The sequence below is a fragment of the Bos taurus genome, chromosome 8 (assembly GCF_002263795.3).
Source record: "Bos taurus isolate L1 Dominette 01449 registration number 42190680 breed Hereford chromosome 8, ARS-UCD2.0, whole genome shotgun sequence".
NCBI classification, from domain to species: Eukaryota; Metazoa; Chordata; class Mammalia; order Artiodactyla; family Bovidae; genus Bos; species Bos taurus.
The window spans coordinates 45,919,181-45,938,427 of NC_037335.1; the positions used below are offsets into that span (position 1 = coordinate 45,919,181).

The following is a 19,247-nucleotide window of genomic DNA, read 5'->3' on the forward strand; positions in this document are numbered from 1 at the left end:
ACTCCTGGAGTTTACTCAAACTCATATCCATTGAGTCAGTGATGCCATCCAACCATTTCATCTTCTGTCATTCTCTTCTCGCCTGCCTTCAATCTTCCCAGAATCAGGGTCTTTTCTAATGAGTAAGTTCTTCGTATCAGGTGGCCAAAGTATTGGAGTTTTAGCTTCAGCATCAGTCCTTCCAATGAATATTCAGGACTGATTTCCTTTAGGATGAACTGGTTGGATCTAAGAGTCTTCTCCAACACCACACTTCAAAACCATCAGTTCTTTGGTGCTCAGCTTTCTTTACAGTCCAACTCTCACATCCATACATGATCAGTGGAAAAACCATAGCTTTGAATAGATGGACCTTTGTTGGCAAAGTAATGTCTCTGCTTTTTAATATGCTATCTAGGTTGGTCATAGCTTCTCTTCTGAGGAGCAAGCATCTTTTCGTTTCATGGCTGCAGTCACCATCTGCAGTGATTTTGGAGTGCCCTCTCCCCCCAAATAAAGTCTGTCACTGTTTCCACTGTTTCCCATCTATTTGCCATGAAGTGATGGGACCAGATGCCATGATCTTAGTTTTCTGAATGTTTAGTTTTAAGTCAGCTTTTTCACTCCCCTCTTTCACTTTCATCAAGAGGCTCTTTAGTTCTTCACTTTCTGCCATAAGGGTGGTATCATCTGCATATCTGAGATTATTGATATTTCTTTTTTTATATATATTTATCCTGGCAGTGTTGATTCCATCTTGTGCTTCATCCAACCCAGCATTTCTCATGATGTACTCTGCATGTAAGTTAAATATCACAGTAATCCAAGTCTATGCTCCAACCAGTAATGCTGAAGAAGCTGAAGTTGAATGGTTCTATGAACACCTACAAGACCTTCTAGAATTAACCCAACATAGATGTCCTTTTCATCACAGGGGATGGGAATGCAAAGGTAGAAAGTCAAGAGATACCTGAAGTAACAGGTAAATTTGACCTTGGAGTACAAAACGAAGCAGGCCAAAGGCTAATAGAGTTTTGCCAAGAGAATGCACTGGTTATAGCAAACACAAGAAAAGACCCTATACATGGACATCACCAGATGGTGAATACTGAAATCACATTGATTATACTCTTTGCAGCCAAAGATGAAGAAGCTCTATACAGTCAGCAAAAACAAGACTGGGAGCTGACTGTGGCTCAGATCATGAACTCCTTATTGCCAAATTCAGACTTAAATTGAAGAAAGTAGGGAAAACCACTAGACCATTCAGGTTTAACCTAAATCAAATCCCTTACGATTATACAGTGGAAGTGACAAATAGTTTCAAGGGATTAGATCTGATAGAATGCCTGAAGAAGTATGGGCGGAGGTTCATGACATTATACAGGAGGCAGTGATCAAGACCGTCCCCAAGGAAAAGAAATGCAAAAAGGCAAAATGCTTGTCTGAGGAGGCCTTCCAAAGAGAAAAGAAGAGAAGTGAAAGGCAAAGGAGAAAAGGAAAGATAATTCCATTTGAATGCAGAGTTCCAAAGAATAGCAAGGAGAGATAAGAAAGCCTTCCTCAGTGATCAATGGAAGGAAATAGAGGAAAACAATAGAATGGGAAAGACTAGAGATCTCTTCAAGAAAATTAGAGATACCAAGGGAACATTTCATGAAAAGATGGGCACAATAAAGGCCAGAAATGGTATGGACCGAACAGAAGCAGAAGATATGAAGAAGAGGTGGCAAGAATACACAGAAGAACTATACAAAAAAATCTTCATGACCCAGATAACCATGATGGTGTGATCACTCACCTAGAGCCAGACGTCCTGGAATTCAAAGTCAAGTGGGCCTTAGGCAGCACCACTATGAACACAGCTAGTGAAAGTGATGGAATTCCAGTTGAAATATTTCAAATCCTGAAAGGTGATACTGTGAAAGTGCTGCACTCAATATGCCAGAATTTGGAAGACTGAGCAGTGGCCACAGGACTGGAAAAGGTCAGTTTTCATTCCAATCCAAAAGAAGAGTGATGCCAAAGAATGTTCAAGTGAAAGTGAAGTCGCTCAGTCATATCTGACTCTTTGCGACCCCATGGACTGTAGCCCACCAGTCTCCTCCATCCATGGGATTTTCCAGGCAAGAATACTGGAGTGTGTTACCATTTCCTTCTCCAGGGGATCTTCCCAACCCAGGGACCGAACCTGGGTCTCCTGCATTATAGGCAGATGCTTTACCATCTGAGCCACCAGGGAAGTCCAAACTACCCCACAATTGCACTCATCTCACACGCTAGCAAAGTAATGCTCAAAATTCTCCAAGCCAAGCTTCAATAGTACATGAATCATGAACTTCCAGAAGTTCAAGCTGGATTTAGAAAAGGCAGAGGAACCAGAGATCAGGTTGCCAACATCCTTTGGATCATTGATAAAGCAAGAGAATTCCAGAAACACATCTACTTATGCTTCATTAATTATGCCAAAACCTTTCATTGTGTAGATTACAACAAACTGTGGAAATTTCTTCAAGAGATCGGAATACCAAAGGCAGACAGAGGAGTGGAAAGAAAAAAAGGCTTCAGGTATGCCCTGATTGGAAGCTGTTGGCATGGGAAACCTGTGGCCAGGTTATGGGGAAATATTAGGAATGCTGTTAATTATTCATCAAATCCTGGCCATTTGAAGTTGATTGTTATAGGGGTTTCTATTTGTCTCCCTAGACTGTCACTGGAGATAGAAGTTTGACTTCCTACAAGTCTGACTTATCACAGGCTGGCTTCCTGGGGGTGGTTGATTTCCTGGCCAAGTTGTTGCAGGTGGTGGGTCAGAGATCTGTTTTTATATATGATTTGGTCATTGTTAGCTTTACATTCAGAGAAGGCAATGACACCCCACTCCAGTACTCTTGCCTGGAAAATCCCATGGATGGAGGAGCCTGGTAGGCTGCAGTCCATGGAGTTGCTAAGAGTCGGACATGACTGAGCGACTTCACTTTCACTTTTCACTTTCATGCATTGGAGAAGGAAATGGCAACCCACTCCAGTGTTCTTGCCTGGAAAATCCCAGGGACTGGGGAGCCTGGTGGGCTGCCGTCTATGGGATCACACAGAGTCAGACATGACTGAAGTGACTTAGCAGTAGCAGCAGCAGCTTTACATTAAATCTCTCAGTGCAAAACACAGTATGATTATAGGAGGCAGTACAGTACAGGAAAGGGCTTCCCAGGTTGCTCAGTGTTAAAGAATCCATCTTCAAATGCAGGAGACATAAGAGAGGTGGGTTCGATCCTTAGGTTGGGAAGATTGCCTGGAGAAGGAATTGGCAACCCACTCCAGTATTCTTGTCTGGAGAATTCCATGGACAGAGGAGTCCTGATGAGCTGCAGTCCATAGAGTCACAAAAGAGTCAGATACAATGGAGCGCATCAATACAGTAAACCCAAGCCAGCCTGAGCAGCCCCGATTCATTACCCTTGCTGCATACTGTATATCCTGATTTTAGTATATTCTTAAACGTAGCAATGTGCGGCCCAAATAGGGGTCACTTTGCCAGAAACCTCTGGGAGTCATGCTAACAAGCCCTTTTAAATCAGCTGTAAGCTTATCCTGAAATTAGAAAGGTAATGTGACAAGAAAGGAAAGCAAACAGAAGTGATAACTGCTTTTTCTCCCCAAATTCCTTCATGGCCATCATGTTTCATCCACAAACCTCAATGCAACCACTGTATAAGCCTTTGAAATAATTCTCCATTGTTCTCTCTCAGATTTAAATGATTTAGGGCTGTGTCACCCGATAAAGCTGTTCATACAGCTTTAGTGATAAGTTGGGCAACTTGCTGAAGAACTTGATGATATATCCTGACAGTTAAATTGCCCTTGGACAGGATGCAACATACAGGTGCTCAGAGACTCTGGGAATTATAGAGGCACTGCTATGTCCATGACATGGGAGTTTAGATTGGAAAGGAGCATAAGACACTGAAAAGTAAACGAACCAATCAGTCTCCCTTGGGTTTTGTTTGAACAGGAAGATAGATTGATTGTCAACCACTGAACAGATTTTTATACATACCTTTAAAAATGTAGCACTTCAATGAGTTTCAACAATGAGTAGTAACAATATGAAACTTTGACAGTGCTTTCTTACCATTCATTTAGAAACATTTCTGCCTGCATTACCAGAGGCCATATTATTTAAACTCTCCCTGCCCCACTGCCGTCAGCTGTCTGAGATGTTGCATGAATGCTGTGTCTCAAATAATTTCAAATGAGATTGAAGAACAAATTGATTTCAACTCAGTCTAATCAAATAAGCCTTTGATGATGGCATACTCTGTATTGAGCAGTGTCATATTACATGTTATTAAGAGGTGATATTTTATTCCTGATCTCGAAACATAAGGAAGTGCAAGTTAAAGACTATGTTGGAAAAACTTCATAACCACTAATAAAATTAAAACAAGTATTTTTACTTTTGACATCAGTGGGAAATATAATACCAAATAAAGCATAGTACATGGAGTAGACAGAAAAAACAAAAACAAGAAAATATTGAAAAGAATATAATGTAACTAGGAAAAAAAATTAGATGACATATTAAATTTCCTTTTTGAAAAGGAGAGATTAACTATTTTCTTATCCATAAACGAATCCCATCCTAAATTATGCTAGGTGGCTTAGAAAGAAACTGAGATGCACCAGGAAAATCTAAGTAACCATAGAGTAGATGTTGCAATACTAATCTCCAACAAGTATAATTCAAAGTCAAAATAATTAAAATGGAACAAAGGACTCAACTTTACATTGATGAAAACAGCAATCAAAATATCCTCTTTTAGTAAAGATTATAAGAACTACAGTCTTCCCAGGTGATGCAGTGGTAAAGAATCTACCTGCCAATGCAAGAGATGCATGTTCAATCCCTGTGTTGGGAAGATCCTCCAGAGAAGGAAATGGCAACCCACTCTAGTATTCTTGCCTGGGAAATTCCATGGACAGAGAACTTGATGGGCTACAGTCTGTGGGGTCGAAAAGAGTTGGACACGACTGAACTGCTGCTGCTGCTAAGTCACTGCAGTCATGTCAGACTCTGTGCGACCCCATAGATGGCAGCCCACCAGGCTCCCCCGTCCCTGGGATTCTCCAGGCAAGAACCCACAGGAGTGGGTTGCCATTTCCTTCTCCAATGCACGAAAGTGAAAAGTGAAAGTGAAGTCGCTCAGTCGTATCCGGCTCTTAGCGACCCCATGGACTGCAGCCTACCAGGCTCCTCCGTCCATAGGATTTCCCAGGCAAGAGTACTGGAGTGGGGTGCCATTGCCTTCTCTGGACACGACTGAGCACACACACATAAGAACTAGGCTCGTTGGAGAGTATAAACTAGCAGACTTTTTTCAGCCCTCCTCTTCTATTCAACATCAGTAGTATGGGGGCCATCTGATACCACTCACTTGACCTTTCCAATTCACTTACTGCTCATTAGGGATACTTTCTGTACCTCAAGATGTGGCTCATTATCTTTAGGTATTTTTTAGTAGTACTTTCTGAAATATCACTTATTTTAGTTTTCTATTGCTACATAAATTACCACAGAATTAATGGCTTATGACAACACTCATATAATAGCTGATAGTTCTGTAGGTCAGAAGCCTAGGCTGACTTCATTGGTTCTCTAAAGAGGGTTTCACATGGCCAAGATAAAGGTGTTAGCTGAACTGGGCTCTTTATGGAGTGCCTGGGGAAGAAATCACTTTCAATCTTATTGTTGTTGGCAGAACTCTTTTCCCTACAATTGTAGGACTGGAGTGTCCCTTTTCCTACTAGCTATCAGCTGTGGACCACTATTATAGCTCCTAGAGGCCACTCTCCCATCTTTTATGAGGCTCCTCCATCTTTAAAACTAGCAACAGTTCCTTGAATCCTGATTTCTCTGAGTTTCCCTTCTTCCAATAGACAGAGAAAATTGCTTTCAAAGAGCTTGTATGGTTAGATTAAGTTCACCTGGATGGTCTCCCTTTTGATTTTCTCAAAATCAACTGATTAATACTCTTAATTGCATCTACAAAATCTCATTTGCTATGGAATATAAGGCTTCCCTGTGGCTCAGATGGTAAAGCATCTGCCTGCAGTGCAGGAGACCCGGGTTCGATCCCTGGGTCAGGAAGATCCCCTGGAGAAGGAAATGGTAATGCACTCCAGTATTCTTGCCTGGAAAATTCCATGGATGGAGGAGCCTGGTGAGCTACAGTCCATGGAGTCGCAAAGAGTCGGACACAACTGAGCAACTTCACTTCCATAACATAATCACAGAGGTATTACTGAATTCATCATATTCATACTCAGATTAGTGCAGAAGTCTAGGTTGGGGAACAGTGAGGGAAGCATGAATTTTGGAATTCTGCCTATCACATTACTCTTAGGTTCTTCTGCACTTAGCACCACATGAATACTCAAGACTCAGCAACCTTTGTAAATATTTTGTAGTCTCTATCTTAATTTTAAATAAAATTAATATTTTTGTTGTCTACATACTTGTGACTTTCATAAGATTTCCATAGTAAGAGGGGAGAACTACTGATTAATGCATCCATGTTCACATTGAAAGTTTCTCTATTTTTGACAGTGATTTATCCCTTAATCAGAATTCTTTATTATTCCAAGATTTGGTTCTTTAGAATTTCCATTCAGAATTATCTCACATGCTGCATATAATAATTTGAATATGTGATTTAGGGGGTGGTTGAGGACCTAAATCTATCCTTGTTGTTTTTGCTCACCCTAGCTTATTTCTTTCTGTGTTTGCCAATCGTTTTTTTGTGAACTTACATTTGTTGAGTTTAATCTGGGGGAATTCTGAGAGTCTAAATTGGAGATAGTTTGTTTTAGAAAGGATTTTCATTTTCATAGGCTCCTTCATTTGTTGCTTCCAGAGCCCTGGACTTAATGTAGGGTCAGATGTCCAAAAGCTTTGTCTCCAGTTGGTAGTTCTGATCCTAGTGTTAGCCTTGTGATATACATATATTTTCAGAAAAGGCAGAGGAACCAGAGATCAAATTGCCAACATCCGCTGGATCATGGAAAAAGCAAGAGAGTTCCAGAAAAACATCTATTTCTGCTTTATTGACTATGCCAAAGCCTTTGACTGTGTGGATCACAATAAACTGTGGAAAATTCTGAAAGAGATGGGAATACCAGACCACCTGATCTGCCTCTTGAGAAATTTGTATGCAGGTCAGGAAGCAACATTTAGAACTGGACATGGAACAACAGACTGGTTCCAAATAGGAAAAGGAGTATGTCAAGGCTGTATATTGTCACCCTGTTTATTTAACTTCTATGCAGAGTACATCATGAGAAATGCTGGACTGGAAGAAACACAAGGTGGAATCAAGATTGCTGGGAGAAATATCAATAACCTTAGATATGCAGATGACACCACCCTTATGGCAGAAAGTGAAGAGGAACTCAAAAGCCTCTTGATGAAAGTGAAAGAGGAGAGAGAAAAAGTTGGCTTAAAGCTCAACATTCAGAAAATGAAGATCATGGCATCCAGTCCCACCACTTCATGGGAAATAGATGGGCAAACAGTGGAAACAGTGTCAGACTTTATTTTTCTGGGCTCCAAAATCACTGCAGATGGTGACTGCAGCCATGAAATTAAAAGACGCTTACTCCTTGGAAGGAAAGTTATGACCAACCTAGATAACATATTCAAAAGCAGAGACATTACTTTGCCAACAAAGGTTCGTCTAGTCAAGGCTATGGTTTTTCCTGTGGTTATGTATGGATGTGAGAGTTGGACTGTGAAGAAGGCTGAGCACTGAAGAACTGATGCTTTTCAACTGTGGTGTTGGAGAAGACTCTTGAGAGTCCCTTGGACTGCAAGGAGATCCAACCAGTCCATTCTGAAGGAGATCAGCCCTGGGATTTCTTTGGAAGCAATGATGCTAAAGCTGAAACTCCAGGACATTGGCCACCTCATGCGAAGAGTTGACTCATTGGAAAAGACTCTGATGCTGGGAGGGATTGGGGGCAGGAAGAGAAGGGGACAACAGAGGATGAGATGGCTGGATGGCATCACTGACTCAATGGACGTGAGTCTCAGTAAACTCTGGGAGTTGGTGATGGATAGGGCCTGGTGTGCTGCGATTCATGGGGTTGCAAAGAGTCGGACACGACTGAGCGACTGATCTGATCTAAATTTGTCTATTTCTCCCTGATTTGGTCTCAGTTCATCTATTTTCTGTTTCTCTCTCCCTCCCTCCCTATCCTCTTTTACTTTTTACCTCCTCCTCAGCCCACCAGGCTCCCCCATCCCTGGGATTCTCCAGGCAAGAACACTGGAGCAGGTTGCCATTTCCTTCTTCAATGCATGAAAGTGAAAAGTGAAAGTGAAGTCACTCAATCGTGTCCAACTCTTCACGACCCCATGGACTGCAGCCTACCAGGCTCCTCTGTCCATGGGATTTTCCAGGCAAGAGTACTGGAGTGGGGTGCCATTGCCTTCTCTGTCCTCTCCTGCTTACTGCTGCTGCTGCTAAGTCACTTCAGTCTTGTCCGACTCTGTGTGACCCCATAGATGGCAGCCCACCAGGCTCCCCCGTCCCTGGGATTCTCCAGCTTAGGTTGTGCTAATAAGTGCACAGAATCAAATGTATGGGACACAGTAGCTTCACTGTACTCAGCACTGGGCACTGGTGGGAGTAAAATATTATGCTGTGTTCCAATAAGACTTTTTTAAAGGAGATCATGATCAAAGTGATGCACATCTAGAGATTTAGCCATAATAAAGATGAAAAACAAGTAAGTTTCTTTACTTTGTTTACCTGGGAAAAGAGAAGTCATGTATTAACTGTTCAAATATCTGAAAAGATCTTGTGCTTGAGAGAAATAAGGGTTATCTTTTATCTTTAAGAAGCAGAATCAACAGGTGCATCAAGCAAGGAGGTAGCACAACATAAGATGGAACTTATGATTATACTTGTACAAAATTGGAATGGGCCGCCTTTGTGAAGTGTGCCCTCTTGACTCTGAGTTATGTGGAGGTTGGATAAGTATTTTCAGTAATAGTGTAGGAGCCAGGAATACATTTCTACTTTGGCTAAGATGCTGTATCAAATAACCTTTACTCTTCCTGTGAGTTCAAATTCTAGGCTTTCTTATTCCATGACTCTTATACATTTAGATTAAAAAATAAGAAATGATAGCCATCTGGAAGAGACATTTATCCTACATTCTGACTATGATTGAAGGAAATTTTGTGTCACAGTATTGAAGAAAACTTTCAAATTGGTAAGTCAGAGAGTAGTCATTAATACATTTTACTTCCAAATAGTCCTCATAATGTGCCAAGAAAAAAGGCAATTAATTTTTATACAAAATATTCTCCTCATATCCACACTTAGAGAAAGTATGATACGTTTTTAAATAATGATAAGGTTCACTCAGTAGTTTAGTTCATCTTAAACTAAATAGAGTAGACATTGCTAAGTGAGACAAGATGATACAGAAGAGCTATGTGATTACATTTAAAATATATTTCAGGGTAATTTCCTTTAATATTAAATATTATTCTTCATATTACTAGATAAAGGCTTTTTGAATAATTTTGTAGATGATATTGAGGTCTTGGTATTTTTTTTCTTGGAGTTTTATATGAAAATAAAATCATACCTGTTCTAAAATTGTTGCTTTGGGAAAACAGCACATTTAACCTTCCACTGTAAGAATAAAGCTTATGTTGAAATGTTTTAGAACTTCAGATACACTTTTCCATCTCTGGATTCTAGAGTGACAAGAGAACTCTGAGGAAGCAAGACTCAAGTCCTTTGGTCCTCTCGTGGACAACAGACACAACACGGAGGGGTAGGGGGTGGGTGGGATTACTCAGAGAAAGGAAAATCAATCCAGTCACAGGGAAGATGAGAGCAAAAGAAAGGCAAAATGTGAGCCAGATTCTCTTGAGGACAAAATGATATTTGATCCCAAATGACAAGACAAAGGGACAAGAGATCCTTGAGTATGCTGTATGAAATCCTCAGGGTATTTAAAGTGTAATTTCAGAGGAAATTAACAAGGAGGAATTTTGAAAACATATTGCTAACCTAATGAATGAACCCAGTGCCTTAGGTGGAAAAATTATATTCAGGGAGACAAAAATTATAAAGGTTAAGCTGAAGAAATAGTCTTATAGTCCTAGAGACCAGATTCCTGTAATCCTTGGAGTCTAAAGATGACTTTGCTCAACATTGTAAAGCAATTATCCTCCAATTAGAAATAAATTTTAAAAAGACTGGCTTTGCTTCTTACTGAATGTGTGGTTTAGTCATCTTAGAAATAGAAATATTTGTAAAAATATTTTATAAAGTGATTTTATGGATGGGATGTCTTATTGTCTATCGTGGTCTATAGTAGGATATCTGTTTTTGCTTTTTGCCTACCAGACATGCTTTCCTCTTATTCTGAAATTAGCAACCTATTTTTTCCTTTAGTCCAAACCCATACTTTTGGTCTAGATTGCTCAGAAAGGGTAGACTTCACCGTGGAGGGAAATCCATGACAGATCAAGCTGGGGAGAGTACCACATCAACTCTGGGCCTGGCACTAGTGATTTTTTCAGAATAATCACAAGAGTGCATTCAGGTCAGTCGGTGCCCAGGGTTTATGTTGGAGATCAAGGAAAGATAAATACCTTACATTGTGAGAAGTAATTTAATTTACAAAATTGGTGGCCATTTAGCGGGAGTGGGGGGGAACGTGCCTGAGAATAAGCTAACTCTAGAAGGAAAGTATGAGAAGGCAATGGCACCCCACTCCAGTACTCTTGCCTGGAAAATCCCATGGATGGAGGAGCCTAGTAGGCTGCAGTCCATGGAGTCACTAAGAGTCGGACACGACTGAATGACTTCACTTTGACTTTTCACATTCATGCATTGGAGGAGGAAATGGCAACCCACTCCAGTGTTCTTGCCTGGAGAATCCCATGGACAGAGGAGCCTGGTAGGCTGCCATCTATGGGGTCGCACAGAGTCAGACACGACTGAAGCAACTTAGCAGCAGCAGCAGAAGGAAAGCAGAACCAAGAAATAGTGGACCAACATCCCAAAGATAATCATCAATGCCTGGGATTCAGATATGTTGGAAACCAGAAGTGCCTCTGGAATTTTCAGTTACATGAGCCCATAAATTCTTTCTGTACCGAGGAGTTTAATTTAGCTTTCTGTTGTTTGTCATCAACATTGTACTAGCTGAGTCACTGTTACTAGGAAAACTAGAAACCATTAGTGTTACTTGGAAAACCTCTGGACCTAATTTATACTAAAACAATTATGTGACTAGTTCAAAAAGGCTTGCCTTGTGGCTCAGCTGGTAAAGCATCTGCCTGCAGTGCAGGAGACCTGGGTTCGATCCCTGGGTTGGGAAGATCTACTGGAAAAGGGAAAGGCTATCCACTGCAGTATTCTGGCCTGGAGAATTCCATGGACTGTATAGTCCATGGGGTCACAAAGAGTCGGACATGACTGAGCGACTTTCACTTCACTTCAAATTCAGTCCTAAAAGCTTGGAAGTTTTAATTTCCTTCTGTATTTTTTCCCTTCAGACTCTGTTTTAGAGTTGGCAAAATAGAAAGGTCTTAAAGACATAGAAAAGTTTCCTTTTGGTATAATGCTACTGAGTTTCTTTCAAAATAGTTTGAATATTAAATTTCAGCCTATCTTTTATTATTGCTAATCTTTCATAATTTTTTGGTGGATGGTGTTAGTTTTCCTTCAAATATTTTTAATTATCATTTACTTTTTCATTAATCAGACATATATTCAGACTCCTCTAAGCCAGGCTTTCTCTTGGTAGAAAGAAAAAAGTAGATTAAGGGACAAATATACAGCAGACTTTTGAAAAATTAATAAGTAACTAAGAATTTAGCTAATATTTAATAAATTACTTATATGTTTTACATTTAAAACCAGGGCTTCTTGACTGTTTTGGTGTCTGTGAAATGGACCTTGTGAGCATCTGGTGAAGTATATAGACCTCTTTTCTGAATAATGATTTTTAAATGCGTAAAATAATTATAAGTTTACGAACTTATCCAAATCCTAAAAATCCCCACAGATTTTTATATAGTATTATATGTGATTATTTTTTATTAATGCCTTAATTAAAAAGAACCAGCATGGATCTAATAATCAGAATTTCAAAGTACAATGAGTATAAATGCTATTTTGGAATATTTGCAACAGCAATAATATTATAAGAAGATATCTATGATTTCTGTTTGTGACATACGTGCTAATGCCATTCTAGTCTGCTGCCTATATTCATAACAAAAGGAAATATAAATTTCAATTGGAGGCTAGAAAAATAAAGCTGTAAATTGTTTGTCTGAGATGTGAATTCTCAGTTAAGAATACCTGTTCTAAATGTTTTTATATAGATGATACATATTAAATAAAATGTTAAAAGTAAATTTAGAATAAACTATAGTAAAATATGTTTAGATGAAATTTAAAAATTAATTTTGATCAACATTTAAAATTAATTTTAATCAATTAGAAATGAAGCCATGGAGAACAAGATGGCAGTGGAGTAGGTGGACATGGAGTACACTTCTCTCCATGGATACATCAGAAATACACCTTCAGACACAGAAGTGCATGCAGAACCTCTGCTGAGAGTGGACAGGAGTACCTGACCAGTGGAAAAGAATATATAGAACCAGGCAAAATTAAGTAGGAGGAAGGAACTAGGGGGAAAAACAGAAGTGTTAGTAGGACTGGACCTACCTTCAGCAAGTGGGGGAACTGAAGCAAAGGTCTGATCCCACATTGGGGAAATTGTCTGAGTCGGAGGAGAAACATTTAAGGCTGAGAGTGAAACAGCTGATCCATGGCAGCCTAAATGGAATGAGAATCAGATAATCCTCGTTGCAGCCATACATACCCTGGACAGGAACGCCAGTCTCCTGGAAGGCGCAGTGGCTGGGGGCTGGAGTTTAGGGATTGTGGAGCAATCCCAGGTGGGGACTGCTGTTGACTGCGGAGAGATGGATTGAGGGGATGTGAGGGATGAGACTGTGGTGGGAAATGCTGGTGGAGGAAGGCCAGGCAGCCATGGAAGCAAGGCGATACTGCTGAGTCATGCTTAGGGGGTGGGGCCATTACCTAGGACTCTCTCTCCCCACACACCAGCATTGGCATCTGAACAATAGTGAGGCTGGCCCATCAAATGCCTGACACCCTGCACTACAGAGTAGGACCCCAGCCAGGGGGCCCCTCTATATTCCTGATGCCACAAACAACAGAGAAGGACCCCAGGCAAGGGAGCCCTCTACATACCTGAATGGGTGGAGCTACAGAGAAAGACTGACCAAAGAGGCCTTCTGATCATCAACAGAGTCTTGAAAAAAGACTCTGATAGGACCATAACTCCTGCAGCCGAGGCAGTCCATGTCCCTGCACACTTAGTACCACCAGGGTCCCCACAAGCCAAGCAGCTGTGCCACCTTCACACTTAACTCTCACTGGGGCAGAGCTGCCATAGGGAAAAAAAGTCTTAGTCTATGCACACAGGGTCACTTAGGTAGTGTCCAACTCTTTATGATCCTGTAGACTGTGGCCTGCCAGGCTTCTCTGTCAGGGGGTTCTCCAGGCAAGAATACTGGAGTGTATTACCCAATACTGGTTGCCATACCCTTCTGCTGCTACTAAGTCACTTTAGTCGTGTCCAACTCTGTGAGACCCCATAGACAGCAGCCCACCAGGCTCCCCCATCCCTGGGATTCTCCAGGCAAGAATACTGGAGTGGGTTGCCATTTCCTTCTCCAATGCATGAAAGTGAAAAGTGAAAGTGAAGTCGCTCAGTCGTATCCGACTCTTAGCGATCCCATGGACTGCAGCCTACCAGGCTCTTCTATCCATGGGATTTTCCAGGCAAGAGTCCTTGAGTGGGGTGCCATCTTCTTCTCTGTAAATCTTATCTACCTCTATTTAAATTTGCATATCTATTCTTTTTCTTTTCTTTCTCTCCTTTCCTTTCAACATGTTTGTTAGTTTTATTTTCATTGCTTTATTCCCCAGTTGGCATCTTGCTTTAGTTTAGTTTTCCAATTTGTCCTTTAATTAGTTTTATTCTGGTAGATATAATTTTTGGTTTCCTTTGTTCACCAGGTCAATCTATTGTACTTCATTTTTCTTGGACTGTTTTGATTTTGCTTATGGTTGTATAGGTATATGTGTATATTCAGTCACACTTTCTTCTGTTATAAACCTCTGTCTCTATGTTGGGCTTTTGCAGTTCTGTGGAGTTTTCATTTTTTTCCTCTTTTTTCTTTCTTCCTTTTTTTAAAAAAAATAATTCTAATGTTTATTTTTTTAACCTGTTATATTTTTGTTACATTTATTCCTTTGTTTGCCTTTCCTACTGTTCTTTTCCACTTGCAGTTAATCTTTAATGTATAGAAATCTTCATCTACCTCTATTTAACTTGTCTATTAGCATATCTATTCTTTCTCTCTTTTCTTTATTTCTTTTCCTCTCAACATATTTGTTAGTTTTGTATTAATTGCTATATTCCCCACTTGGCACCTTGCTTTAGTTTTGTTTTCCAGTTTGTGCTTAAGTTAATTTTGTTCTTAACTGGTAAATTTAATTTTTTATTTCCTTTGTTCACTGGGTCAATCTACTATATTTTTGTTGGACTGTTTTCACTTTGCTCGTGGGTGTATATGTATATGTGTATATTCGATGATTTTAATTATTATTTGCCTGATTTTGTAACTGCCATTTGTCTGGGGTTCATCTTTGCTTTCTCATTTTTGGATATTTGTTTTAATCTCAATGCCATAACAAGCCACGCGTGGAATCTTCGTTCCTGAACAGAGATCAAGCCCTGAGCCTTTGGAGTGGGAGCACTGACTCTAAGACCCTAGACTACCAGAGAACTAACCCTAGGGGGTATCAAATAGTGAGAACTCACAGAAAGGAAACCACTTGAATATAAGACCCGGCATCACCAATCACCAGTAGCACCCTGTGCAAGACGCCTCATCTAAACAACAAACAAAACAAAAATACAAACCCAATCAGCAGAAGACAGGATCACAGCCTCACTCAGCCTTGCCCATCAGAGGAAAAACAAACAAACAAATAAAAACTCAGCACAAATCTCACCCTATACAAGCTCACACAAACCATTGGACCAACCTTCAGTTCAGTTCAGTTCAGTCGCTCAATCGTGTCCGACTCTTTGAGACCCCATGAATCGCAGCATGCCAGGCCTCCCTGTCCATCACCAACTCCTGGTCACCCAGACTCACGTCCATCGAGTCAGTGATGCCATCCAGCCATCTCATCCTCTGTTGTCCCCTTCTCCACCTGCCCGCAATCCCTCCCAACATCAGAGTCTTTTCCAATGAGTCAACTCTTTGCATGAGGTGGCCAAAGTATTGGAGTTTCAGCTTCAGCATCATTCCTTCCAAAGAAATCCCAGGGCTGATCTCCTTCAGAATGGACTAGTTGGATCTCCTTGCAGTCCAAGGGACTCTCAAGAGTCTTCTCCAACACCACAGTTCAAAAGCATCAATTCTTCTGCACTCAGCCTTCTTCACAGTCCAACTCTCACATTCATACATGACCACAGGAAAAACCATAGCCTTGACTAGACGGACGTTTGTTGGTAAAGTAACGTCTCTGCTTTTGAATATGCTATCTAGGTTGGTTATAACTTTCCTTCCAAGGAGTAAGCATCTTTTAATTTCATGGCTGCAGTCACCATCTGCTGTGATTTTGGAGCCCCCAAAAAATAAAGTCTGACACTGTTTCCACTGTTTGCCCATCTATTTCCCATGAAGTGATGGGACCGGATGCCATGATCTTCGTTTTCTGAATGTTGAGCTTTAAGCCAACTTTTTCACTCTCCACTTTCACTTTCATCAAGAGGCTTTTGAGTTCCTCTTCACTTTCTGCCATAAGGGTGGTGTCATCTGCATAGCTGAGGTTATTGATATTTCTCCCTGTAATCTTGATTCCAGCTTGTGTTTCATCCAGTCCAGCGTTTCTCATGATGTATTTTGCATAGAAGTTAAATAAGCAGGGTGACAATATACAGCCTTGACGTACTCCTTTTCCTATTTGGAACCAGTCTGTTTTCCATGTCTAGTTCTAACTGTTGCTTCCTGACCTGCGTACAGATTTCTCAGGAGGCAGTCAGGTGGTCTGGTATTCCCATCTCTGGAAGAATTTTCCACAGTTTATTGTGATCCACACAGTCAAAGGCTTTGGCATAGTCAATGAAGCAGAAATAGATGTTTTTCTGGAACTCTCTTGCTTTTTCCATGATCCAGCAGATGTTGGCAATTTGATCTCTGGTTCCTCTGGCTTTTCGAAAACCAGCTTGAACATCTGGAAGTTCGCGGTTCACGTATTGCTGAAGCCTGGCTTGGAGAATTTTGAGCATTACTTTACTAGCATGTGAGATGAGTGCAATTGTGCAGTAGTTTGAGCATTCTTTGGCATTGCCTTTCTTTGGGTTTGGAATGAAAACTGACCCTTTCCAGTCCTGTGGCCACTGCTGAGTTTTCCAAATTTGCTGGCATATTGAGTGCAACACTTTCACAGCATCATCTTTCAGGATTTGAAATAGCTCAACTGTGATTCCATCACCTCCACTAGCTTTGTTCGTAGTGATGCTTTCTAAGGCCCACTTGACTTCACATTCCAGGATGTCTGGCTCTAGGTCAGTGATCACACCATAGTGATTATCTGGGTCGTGAAGATCTTTTTCGTACAGTTTCTGTCTATTCTTGCCGTCTCTTCTTAATGTCTTCTGCTTCTTTTAGTTCCATACCATTTCTGTCCTTTATCGATCCCATCTTTGCATGAAATGTTCCCTTGGTATCTCTAATTTTCTTGAAGAGATCTCTAGTCTTTCCCATTCTGTTGTTTTTCTCTATTTCTTTGCATTGATCGCTGAAGAAGGCTTTCTTATCTCTTCTTGCTATTTTTGGAACTCTGCATTCAGATGCTTATGTCTTTCTTTTTCTCCTTTGCTTTTCACTTCTCTGCTTTTCACAGCTATTTGTAAGGCCTCCCCAGACAGCCATTTTGCTTTTTTGCATTCTTTTCCATGGGGATGGTCTTGATCCCTGTCTCCTGTACAATGTCACAAACCTCATTCCATAGTTCATCAGGCACTCTATCTATCAGATCTAGTCCCTTAAATATATTTCTCACTTCCACTGTATAATCAAAAGGAATTTGATTTAGGTCATACCTGAGTGGTCTAGTGGTTTTCCCTACTTTCTTCAATTTCAGTCTGAATTTGGCAATAAGGAGTTCATGATCTGAGCCACAGTCAGCTCCTGGCCTTGTTTTTGCTGACTGTATAGAGCTTCTCCATCTTTGGCTGCAAAGAACATAATCAATCTGATTTTGGTGTTGACCATCTGGTGATGTCCATGTATAGAATCTTTTCTTGTGTTGTTGGAAGAGGGTGTTTGTTATGACCAGTGCATTTTCTTGGCAAAACTCTATTAGTCTTTGCCCTGCTTCATTCCGTATTCCAAGGCCAAGTTTGCCTGTTACTCCAGGTGTTTCTTGACTTTCCACTTTTGCATTCTAGTCCCCTATAATGAAAAGCACATCTTTTTTGGGTGTTAGTTCTAAAAGGTCTTGTAGGTCTTCATAGAGCTTCTCCATCTTTGGAGAAGATGGAGCTTCTTCAGCATTACTGGTTAGGGCATAGACTTGGATTACTGTGATATTGAATGGTTTGCCTTGGAAACGAACAGAGATCATTCTGTCGTTTTTGAGATTGCATCCAAGTACTGCATTTCAGACTCTTTTGTTGACCATGATGGCTACTCCATTTCTTCTGAGGGATTCCTGCCTGTAGTAGTAGATATAATGGTCATCTGAGTTAAATTCACCCATTCCAGTCCATTTTAGTTCGCTGATTCCTAGAGTGTCGACATTCACTCTTGCCATCTCTTGTTTGACCACTTCCAATTTGCCTTGATTCATGGACCTGACATTCCAGGTTCCTATGCAATATTGCTCTTTACAGCATCGGACCTTGCTTCTATCACCAGTCACATCCACAGCTGGCTATTGTTTTTGCTTTGGCTCCATCCCTTCATTCTTTCTGGAGTTATTTCTCCACTGATCTCCAGTAGCATATTGGACCCCTACTGACCTGGGGAGTTCCTCTTTCAGTATCCTATCATTTTGCCTTTTCATACTGTTCATGGGGTTCTCAAGGCAAGAACATTGAAGTGGTTTGCCATTCCCTTCTCCAGTGGAAACCACATTCTGTCAGAATGTGGTCCATGGGACCAACCTTAGGAGGGCAGAAACCAAAGGAAGAAAGAATTCAACTTTTCTTCAAACCTGGGAAAAGGAGACCTCAAACACAATAACTTAAAAAAAAATAATAATGAGGCAGAGAAATACTGAAGGAACAAACTAGAAACAGAAAAGTCCAAATAAATGAAGAGGAAATAGGCAAACTACCTGAAGAAGAATTCAGAATAATGATAATAAAGATGATAATAAAACTTGAAAACAAAATGGAGAAAATGCAGGTATCACTTAACAAAGATCTAGAAGAATTAAAGAATAAACATACAGAGACAAACAACACAGTTACTGAAATTAAAAATACTCTAGAAGGAATCAGTAGCAGAATATCTGAAGCAGAAGGACGAATCAGTGAGCTGGAAGATAGAATGGTGGAAATAACTTCTGAAGAGCAGAATAAAGTAAAAAGAATGAAAAGAGCTGAGGACAGTCTCAGAGATCTCAGGAACCATCTCAAAGACACCAAAATTTGAATTATAGGGGTCCCAGAAGAAGAAGAAGAAGAGAAAAAGAAAGGGTATGAGAAAATTTTTGAAGAGATTATAGTTCAAAATTTCCCCATCAGGGAAACAGAAATAGTCAATCAAATCCAAGAGGCACAAAGAGTCCCATACAGGATAAACCCAAGGAGAAACACACCAAGATACATACTAATCAAACTAACAAAGACTAAACACAAAGAAAGAATATTAAAAAGCAGCAAGGGGGAAGCAACAAGTAACATACAAGGGAAACTTCATATGCTTAACAGCTGATCTTTCAGCAGTAACTCTGCAGGCCAGAAGGGAATGACAGGATATATTCGAAGTTCTGAAAGGGAAAAATGTACAATCGAGATTATTGTATCCGACAAGGACGTCATTTAAAATTGATGAAGAAATAAAAAGCATTTCAGACAAGCAAAAGTTGACAGAATTCAATACCATCAAA

The 19,247-nt window shown here is 40.4% G+C and overlaps 1 protein-coding gene and 1 non-coding gene across 2 annotated transcripts in view; one reads left to right on the forward strand and one right to left on the reverse strand.

Annotated features, from left to right (window-relative positions):
- The window catches only part of CFAP95 (cilia and flagella associated protein 95), a 158,884-nt gene that overhangs the window by 24,654 nt on the left and 114,983 nt on the right, over positions 1-19,247 (forward strand). The gene's annotated exons all lie outside the window — the stretch shown is intronic.
- On the reverse strand, positions 2,150-2,221 carry TRNAY-AUA (transfer RNA tyrosine (anticodon AUA)). The gene has a single exon. It is a non-coding gene; the product is annotated as a tRNA-Tyr (tRNA).